The following is a 10,451-nucleotide window of genomic DNA, read 5'->3' on the forward strand; positions in this document are numbered from 1 at the left end:
TATATGGGTTAAAAAAAATGCTTTTGAAAGAATGCCAAAGGGTTTCATTTGCTTAATCTTAAAGCATCATATTTGTAACAAAGCATCATATTTACATGATACTTCTATAAATTTTCATTTTTAATGTGCATTTTCAACACTAGTTATGTAACCATAAATTAAACAACAGAGCTTGTGTACCCTATGTGGTTATATTTGAACCTAAACTTTAAATCATAAAATAATTGGTGAAAGCAGTGTGATATTAGAGGAGGAAATAAATAGTTAACATAGACAGCTTTCTCTGTGCCCACAGCATCCTAGGCATGTTGTATATATTAACTCAAATAGCCCACCAGGCTTCTCTGTCCGTAGGATTTTCCAGGCAAGAATACTGGAGTGGGTTGTCATGCCCTCCTTCAGGGGATCTTCCTGACCCAGGGATCAAACCTTTGTCTCTTAATGTCTCCTGCATTGGCAGGTGGGTTGTTTAATGCTAGTGCCACCTGGGAAACCCTAATGTATAACGTATTTAATGTAGGCTGCTGCTGCTGCTGCTGCTGCTGTTGCTTCAGTCGTGTCCGACTCTGTGCGACCCCATAGACGGCAGCCCACCAGGCTCCCCTGTGCCTGGGATTCTCCAGGCAAGAACACTGAAGTGGGTTGCCATTGCCTTCTCCAATGCATGAAAGTGAAAAGTGAAAGTGAAGTCGCTCAGTCGTGTCCGACTCTTCGAGACCCCATGGACTGCAGCCTTCCAGGCTCCTCCATCCACGGGATTTTCCAGGCAAGAGTACTGGAGTGGGGTGCCACTGCCTTCTCTGTATTTACTGTATAACGTAGATCAACTGTTACTACCCCTCTATTGATAGATGTGGGCCTTGAGACACAGCAGAGTTATGTAACAGCTGGACGTGGCAGAGCTGGGAGGTGAGGTCAGACAGCCTGGCCAGGAACAGGTCAAGATTTATCCATTCACTCTCTTTCCCCCACATGGCCAAGAATTTCAAAATCTGCATTTTTATTTCCTCAGCCTTTGCCGTCTTCCTGCATCTAATCTTCTTCTCTCATCTCAGCTGTCTTACCGTAAATCTCTATTTAAAATAAATATTATGCTAACATAACAATGAACAATAATAACAGTTAATCTTCACTGACAACTTACCATGTGTCAGCATATGTCATGCTTTCATGGATTATTTTATATGAACCTAATACCCGCCTGGAGTTTGCTATTATTACTGATTTTATGGATGTATGGGCCAAATGAGTTGATGTATACAGCAAGCCTAGGATGGTACGGGCACAGAGAATTATCTCCACCAGATATAACACATATATAAGACATTCTGATATAACTTTGCTGAGTTTGAGCTAAAACTGATTAATGTCATTCAGGACAGTAAAACTGCAACCTTTGACCAGACAGAAATGACTTGCATCTTCAGTGGACAAGGTCTACAGATTAACATGTAAATTCACAGTGATGGAACTCTTACCTAATAGTACGTAGAAAAAGCAACTACAGGGAATCATCTAAAAAAAGTCAGTAATACTTGGCTGAGCCTGTTAAACAATACCTGCAGTGTGCTAGCCTCCCAGGGCTGTTGTAACAAATCACCATGAACTGAGTGGCTTAAAACCACGTAAAGTTTCTTCTTTCACAGTTCAAGAGAAAAGAAGCCTGAAATCAGCATGTCACCACCACTGGTTCCTTCTGGAGGCTGTGAGTGAGGAACCAGGCATCTCTTCGAGCTGCTGGTGGTGCCTGGCGATGCTTGGTATTGCTTGGCTTGTAGACACTCCACCAGTCTCTGCCTCCGTCATCACATGGTGTTCATCCCGGTGAGCCTGTCGTTTCCCTGTGTTTCCTCTCGATAAGGACACCAGTCATACTAGATTAGGGTTCCATGGTACTCCAGTGTGACCTCTTGACTAATTCCATTTGCAAAGATCCTATTTCCAAACACAGTCACATTTTGAGGTTCCAGAAAGGGCATGGCTCTGAGAGGCAGGGAGGGAACACTTTTCAACCCAATATACTCATTATGACAGTAGAAGGACATGCCAGCTACATTTGCATCTTATTTCCAAGTTTGAAAGACTCAGCTGTGGCAGTTTTCACTAGTTTTCTTAGTCTCTCCGTGATGTCAGGAAGCAATAGTTAGAACTTGACATGGAACAACAGACTGGTTCCAAATAAGGAAAGGAGTACATCAAGGCTGTATATTGTCACCCTGCTTTTTTAGCTTATATTCAGGGTACATCATGAGAAATGCTGGGCTGGATGAAGCAAAAGCTGGAATCAAGATTGCTGGGAGAAATATCAATAACCTCAGATATGCAGGTGACACCACGCTTATGGCAGAAAGCGAAGAAGAACTAAAGAGCCTCTATATGAAAGTGAAAGAGGAGAGAGGAAAATGTTCGCTTAAAGCTCAATATTCAGAAAACTAAGATCATGGCATCTGGTCCCATCACTTCATGGCAAATAGATGGGGAGACAATGGAAACAGTGACAGACTGTACTTTTTTAGGCTTCAAAATCACTGCAGATGGTAACTGCAGCCATGAAATTAAAAGATGCTTGCTCCGTGGAAGAAAAATTATGACCAACCTGTGAAAGTGAAAGTCACTCAGGCCTGTCCGACTCTTCGCGACCCCGTGGACTATACAGTCCATGGAATTCTCCAGGCCAGAATACTGGAGTGGGTAGCCTTTCCCTTCTCAAGGGGATATTTCCAACCCTGGGATTGAACCCAGGTCTGCCACATTGCAGGCAGATTCTTTACCAGCTGAGCCACAAGGGAAGCACACCTAGACAGCATATTGAAAAGCAGAGACATTACTTTGCCAACAAGGGTCCGTCTAGTCAAGGCTATGTTTTTTCCAGTGGGCATGTATGGATGTGAGAGTTGGACTATAAAGAAAGCTGAGCGTTGAAGAATTGATGCTTTTGAACTGTGGTGTTGGAGAAGACTCTTGAGAGTCCCTTGGACTGCAAGGAGATCCAACCAGTCCATTCTGAAGGAAATCAGTCCTGAGTATTCATTGGAAGGACTGATGCTGAAGCTGAAACTCCATTACTTTGGGCACCTGATGGGAAGAACTGACTCATTTGAAAAGACCCTGATGCTGGGAAAGATTGAAGGCAGGAGGAGAAGGGGACAACAGAGGATAAGATGGTTGGATGGCATCACAGACTTAATGGACGTGAGTTTGAGTAAACTCCGGGAGTTGGTGATGGACAGAGAGGCCTGGTGTGCTGCAGTCCGTGGGGTTGCAAAGAATCAGACACAACTGAGTGACTGAACTGAATGGAACTGATGTCTTATGTGTTTCAGTGTTAGTCACCCAGCTGCAAGAATCTCCATGCTTATTGATAAAATACAAAGGAGAGATACTATGCGTGTATGTGTGCTCAGTCGTGTCCAACTCTATGTGACCCGGCGGACTGTAACCCATCGGACTCCTCTGTCTATGGGATTCTCCAGGCAAAAATACTGGAGTGGGTTGCCATTTCCTACTCCAAGGGATCTTCCCAAGCCAGGATGGAACCTGTGTCTCTGGCATCTTCTGCATTGGCAGGCGGATTCTTTAACTCTGTGCCAAAGGTAGAGATAAAATGAGAATGCTTGAATGTAACGATGCAAAAGCCTCATGTCCAGTGCAGGTCTCAGGTCACTCAGTGGTCTTACTCAGGGGAGAAATCATTTTCTTGAACTATTTTGATGTGCAGCGTGCCCCTAGAGTTATTTGGACAGATTCAGGAGAGTCCGTCTTGACTCACATTAAAAACGGAGGAGGGGATTTAAAGGCAGCTTAAAATTTTAAAGCAGCTATACAGGCAGCTTCCCTGCCCTCCTCTTTTTGTTTAAATGACAGCTTCTAAATAGGATGTCCAGTTAGGCAGAATTAAGGATTTTATAACAGAGAAAAACTTCCCAGGTGGCAAAGTGGTAAAGAATCCACCTGCCAATGCAGGATATGCAGGAGACAGGGGTTCGATCCCTGGGTAGGGAAGATCCCCTGGAGGAGGGCATGGCAACCCACTCCAGTATCCTTGGCTGCAAAATTCCATGGACAGAGGAGCCTGGTGGGCTACAGTCCATGGGGTTGCGAAAGAGTCAGACACGACTCAGCAACTGAGTGGACACGACTAAGGTGCTACTGTTCATCTAAGTTAGTCTGTAACAAATCTCCTTAGAGTAGACTTTTGTTGGTGGAGGGTTGGGAAGTCACTTCCAAGCCTGCTGTTAGTGATATGAATGTTAGGTGAATAGGGATCCATTACCCTGGGGAAGATTTTGGTGTAATTTAGCAGGAGGTCTTTGAGACTTTGTTCCCCAAACAAACAGCACCTGTGGTTTGGCAGAGATGGTTACTGAATCAGAAGGCAGGTAGATTTGAGAGGAAAGCGATTGAGGCTCATTTCCTACACTTTCAGTGTTCATTCATTTTTTGAATTTTTAAACATATTTTGGCCATGCTGTGCGGCATGTGGGATCTAGTTCCTTGACCAGGGATGGAACCTGCCCCCTCTGCAGTGGAACCAGAGCGTCTTAATGGCTGGATGACTAGGGAAGTCCCCCTACACATTCACTATTGAGATTCCATGTTCTTCAGACTTTTTCTGATGAGTCAGAATGGCCCCAACCCAGCTGAAGTCTGTTGATGGGAAAACCCACCTAGGACTCAAATGGGAACTCGTGTATCTATCCATTCATCAGCCTGTCTATGTCTATCTATCTACCTCTCTATCCATCTACATTGATCTGTTTGGGAGGGAAGACATCTTCGCTGGTGAACTAGGCTCAGCACAACACAAATATCTGCGGGCTTCCTAAATCTAAATGTTCTGGCCAAGACTCATGCTGGAGAAATGGTTGAGCACGTGGCTGAACTAAATGTGTTATCTTCTAAGCTCTGGTCTAGGGTACAATTGTGTCCAAAACCAAGAAGCCTTAATTGCCAACCAGGCATCTATCAAACGTGATGATTTCTATGGAGCGAGGGTGCCGGGCTTAACCTGCAAAACTCAGGTTTTCCTCTGCCTGGTCTTTGGGGGCTGAGCAATTCAACTTTGAATTCTTGGCACTGAAATGGCAGGTATATGGAAGATTTCCACAAGGAGATAATGACATTTCTGATGAATAGGGCAGGTGATAACTCAAGCAAGAAATGAGAAAAATAACATGGATAAGGATCTTAATTTTCTCCAGGTTGATAAAGTAGGTCCGCCAGTTGGAAGGCTGTCAGTGACATTTTTGCTTAATTTTCTTCTTGTTTCAAGTCACCACTAGGTAAGTGAATCCTTCCTTTCCCCCTTCTTGTTATGAAAACTCTGGCTTCCTGCCTACAATTGTGTCATTCTTATTTCTGGAAAAGCATTCCAGAGAGTTCGGCAGAATGATCTCACTGAGAACAAACGATGACACACATTCTGTTAGTTTTCTTCTGGCGTTTGCCAAAGTGCACTTTGTGTCTTTTTCTTTTTTTTTTTTTTAGAGCATGTGTTTTATAAAAGGCAGAGATGCTGTCATCTCTAAGGAGTAGCTGATATAGAAAAGGTCTAGGTATAATGTTGCAAATGCTGTTATTGTTGCTGTTTTGGTAGCTCTGTTCAAAATTAGCTTTTTGTTTAAAACTGTTACTTTTCATAAAACATTTAATATGAAGCAGAATAATAAAGAGACAAAACACTAGAAATTCTGCCTCACAATGGTGACCATATTGGTGCATACAGACCAGTATGTGCATATATGTACATGGTTTTAAAAATGTGTGCTTATATATACTATATATGTACACGGTTTTAATAAGTGTATACTGTGCATTTATACATTGGGTTTCCCTTGTAGCTCAGTGGGTAAGGAATCTGCCTGCAACGCAGGAGACCCAGGTTCGATCCCTGGGTTGAGAAGATCCCCTGGAGAAGGAAATGGCAACCCACTCCAGTATTCTTGCCTGGAGAATCCCATGGGCAGAGGAGCCTGATGGGTTACAGTCCATGGAATTGCAAGAGTTGGACATGACTTAGCAACTAAACCACCACCACCATACTATACATATTCTGTAACCAACATCATTACTCAACAATTTGTGATGGACATCTTTCCATTTCTGTAAATCTAAGATCTAGAAATCACTTATGGTGGTTGGAGATTATCAGGTTGTCCATACCATAATTTGCTTACTTTCCTATCGAAGGCCACGTCAGCTGCTTCCGATTTTTATCCTTGTAAACAATGCTAAATGTCATTGTGCCTACATTTTCACATTTTGCGATTATTGTATGAAGATAAATTCCTTGAAGTGGGATTGCTAGTAAAAATATACAAACGTTTTGCAGAAAGATTTCTAGAAAGGTTATATCCATTTATGTTTCTTGCAACAGTCCATGGAAATCTATTTCTCCATATCTTCCCCAAATATGTTTTATCAATATATTTCATCTTTGCCAGTTTGAGAGGCAAGGAAAGTTTAATTTTATTTCAAAAATGTTACAATTATCAATGAACCATGAGTAAGCTGCCCTCATCACTTCTCCTGCATTTAAGGTTGAAACAACTCCTTTTCTTCCTTCTCATCCTCTCCCCTCTCTTTCTTCCTCTTCTCCTTCCTCTTCTGGACTCCTGGTTCTTCTCTCCTTCATCCCTTTGTACAGGAGATAAAATGATCCATGATGAGATTCCCAGTCGTTTTTTTAGATCAATGAAATAACTGTTCTAAGTCCGGAGAACAAATTACCTCACTGCAGAACTGTACAACCTGAGTCCATAAAAATAAGCTTTAGCTGATGGTGGAAATGAATTTGTCAGTTGATTAACACTTCCGTTAAATACCTATTTTCTGCAAGGCACTGAGCTAGCCGATGGGGAAGAAAGCAGAGATACGTGAAATGGGTTCTCACTTTAGTTCCTCTCCCATTTTTGTTCTGAGCACCTTGTGTACAAGTGTGGGCACTCTCGTCCTAGTGTGTTAATTCAAATATGTTTGCGGTGCTCCCAGCGTGTCAGCCACTTAAGAAGCAGACACCTGTAGGAAACGTCTTTCTTTATGCTCTTTCCTTGTTTTATTTCCCGGGGCCACAGTAACAAAGTACCACGAACTGGGGGCTTAAAACAATAGAAATACATTCTCTTGTAGTTGTGGAAGCCAGAAGTCCAAAATCAAGGCATTGGCTCCTTCTGAAGCCTCTAGGGGAGGATCCATCGTCACCTCTTCCAGTTTCTGATGGCTCCAGGCTTTCCTTGGGTTGTAGCAGCATCACTCCAGTCTCTGCCTCTGCCTTCTCATCGCCGTCTTGTCCCTCTGTGTCTGTCTCTATCCAAATGTTCCTCTTCCTTACAGCAGAGACTGACACAACATTGTAAAGCATTTATTCTCCAATAGTAAAATCAAAAAGGACACAAAGGTTCCTCTTCTTATAAGGACACCACTCTTGTTGGATTAGGACCTATCTTACTCCAGTATGGAAGCTTTGCTCAGTAGCTTCAGTTGTGTCTGATTCTTTGTGACCCTATGGACTGTAGCCCTCTAGGCCCTTCTGTCTGTGGGATTTCCCAGGCAAGAATACTGGAGTGAGTTGCCATGCCCTCCTCCAGGGGATCTTCCCGACCCAGAAATCGAACCCACATCCCTTGTGTCTCCTGCATTTGCAGGCACATTCTTTACTACTGAGCCACTCCAGTGTAACCTCATCTTAACCTGATGACATCTGCAAAGACTCTATTCCCTGGTGGCCAGATGGAAAAGAATTCGCCTGCAGTGTGGCAGACCTGGGTTCAATACCTGGGAAGATCCCCTGGAGAAAGGAATGGCTACCCACTCCAGTATGCTTGCCTGGAGAATTCCAAGAACAGAGGAGCCTTGCGGGCTATAGCCCATAGGATCATAAAGAGTCAGACATGACTGAGCAACTTCCAAAGAAGTCACTATTTCCACTTTTGCTATTTCCAAATAAGATCATGTTCACAGGTATGGGAATTAGGATTTCAACGTGTGTTTGGGGTGGGTGGTCACAATTCAACCCACAACTCCTCTTTTCTTTCTCTTCCTTCTAATTAAACCTCTCCTTCCCATGCTATGCTGCTGCTGCTGCTTACCTCCTTTGGTTGTGTCTGACTCTGCGCGACCCTAAGGACTCCAGCCCACCCGGCTCCTCTGTCCATGGTATTCGCCAGGCAAGAATACTGGAGTAGGTTGCCATGCCCTCCTCCAGGGTATCTTCCCAACCCAGGGATCAAACCCAGGTCTCCCACATTGCAGGTGGATTCTTTACTGTCTGAGCCACCCGAGAAGTCCAAGAATACTGGAATGGGTAGCCTATCCCTTCTCTAGGGATTGAGCTGGGGTCTCCTGCATTACAGATGGATTCTTTACCAACTGAGCTACCAGGGTAGCCCCTCCCATTTGTAACTTTCCTGTCTTTTCCACACACTGGAATCCTCCGTCTTGAGTCACCTCCACCACAGACCAGCTTCCCTTTCATTTCTCCAGCTGCGAATCGAACCCTATGTCTCTCAGAGGTAATGCTGGCTTCCCTGGAGGTGGGTCCTGGGGGCCCAGAGGTACACGAAGAGGGGGAGAAGCTTAGGCAAGTGTCTTTAGAGTCACAAGTGTCTTAGTAATTCCCTTCTCTCTTCCACCATCCCAACAATCTCAAACATATCACCCACTGGTAAAAACTCTGAAAGGCAAGAGCTGAGAAAAAAAAGAAGAAAAATAAGGATGAAGACATTCTCCAGATAATTACAGCAGGCAGTTAATCTCATTAAGCCACTATTATTCAGTCCCTTTCCTAAGACCTGCCAGAATGTTATCAGATTTCCATGAAGTGCAGCAGTGTATTTAAAAACAAAAAAAAGTAGAAAAGGATTATAGCTCTTAACATTGGCAACCAAACTCATAGTAAATCCATCAACTCCATCTCACTCACTCTCTGCTCCAACAGGTCCTGCCTTTATCAACAGCAAAGGTTGCAATTGGACAGTACATCATTGGTGCCTAATGCTTGCGTGATTCCATTTAGACCAACCATCAGAGCTGATTTAAGTGCTAAGGTATACACTTTATCAAGCTGAGCCAGCTTTCGGTCTGGAAGAACCAACGCATCTGGCGTCTTCCCTCAATCAAACAAGAGCGGGGATTGTGCTCAGATCTTAATGGACACTCGGGTATTATCTCTGTATTATCTCTGCTCTCCTGTGGGTCTTTCCCACAGAAAGGGACATCCGTGGATTTAGCACACTGATTTCTGGCATCCTGGGTGGGAAGATGAAGATGGTCATACTGTGGGGACGCGTTTCAAGCCACCTCCTGCAGGCTGTGAGCCAACTCCCAGTAAGAAAGGCTGGTCTGTTGGTTTGCTGGAGCTGCCAGAGCAGAATGCCCCAGACTGAGTGGCTTAAACAGGACATTTATTTCCTTTCGACTCTGGAGGCTGCAAGTCTGATTAAGGTGTCAGCTACTTTGCTTTTTTCGAGACCTTTCTCCGTGGCTTACAGACAGCTGCAGACTGTCCTGTGGTCTTTGTGCACGCCGCTGGGGTCTCTCTGCGTGTTCAGATTTCCTTTCCTTTCCCTTTATTAAAAAAATTATTTATGTATTTAGTTTGTGCTGAGTCTTTGCTGCTGCGTGTGTGCTTTTTCTAGTTGCAGCGAGCAAGGGCTCCCCTCTAGCTGGGATGTGGGGGCTTCTCTTGTTGTGGAGCACAAACTCTAGGGTGCGTGGGCGCAGGATTGTGGCTCCCAGGCTCCAGAGCACAGGCTCCATAGTCGTGGCACATGGGCTTAGTTACTCCATGTCATAAGCCGTCTTCCTGGACCAGGGATTGAACCTGTGTCTCCTGCACTGGTGGGTGGATTCTTTACCACTGAGCACCAGGGAAGACTCCACATTTCCTTTGTTATAAGGACACCTGCTGGGCTGCCCGCTCCCCCTTACATCTCGGATGCCCGTGTCTGGCTGGGACCGGAAGTGTTCTGTACCCAGCTGATCACCAGGGCTGGCTGGGTCCACGTCTCTTTTCATGTGCATGTGCGTGTGCACGCGTGTGTATGTATGCACACTCGTGTGTTGGCTTGTTTTCGATCTGGGCTGTGAAACTGGTCAGGAGTCAGGCAGGTGGAGATGGGAAGGTCTTGCCTAGTGACTTGGGTAAGATGCCAGGCAGGGAAGTGGGGGAGGCAGGCTCTGCCATCATCCACCTGAATCCTCCCAGGGCCTCTTTTCTCTTCTTCCACCCCACCCCCGCCCCCTATACAAACTGTGGTGTGTTTTGCCTCCAACAGCTCTGTCCCTGGGACTCTGAGAGGCCTGTCCAGGGGTTCCCACAGCAGCTTTGTCTCCTCACACAGAGCTCCCTAAGTCTTCCCTCTGCTCCCCTGTGTCGGAAATCACCCCTCTTCCAGGCTGTTCCCCTCCCCTGTCTAGGTCCCTCAGTAAGTGACCCGCATATGCACTCTCAT

The sequence above is a fragment of the Budorcas taxicolor genome, chromosome 12 (assembly GCF_023091745.1).
Source record: "Budorcas taxicolor isolate Tak-1 chromosome 12, Takin1.1, whole genome shotgun sequence".
Lineage (NCBI taxonomy): Eukaryota > Metazoa > Chordata > Mammalia > Artiodactyla > Bovidae > Budorcas > Budorcas taxicolor.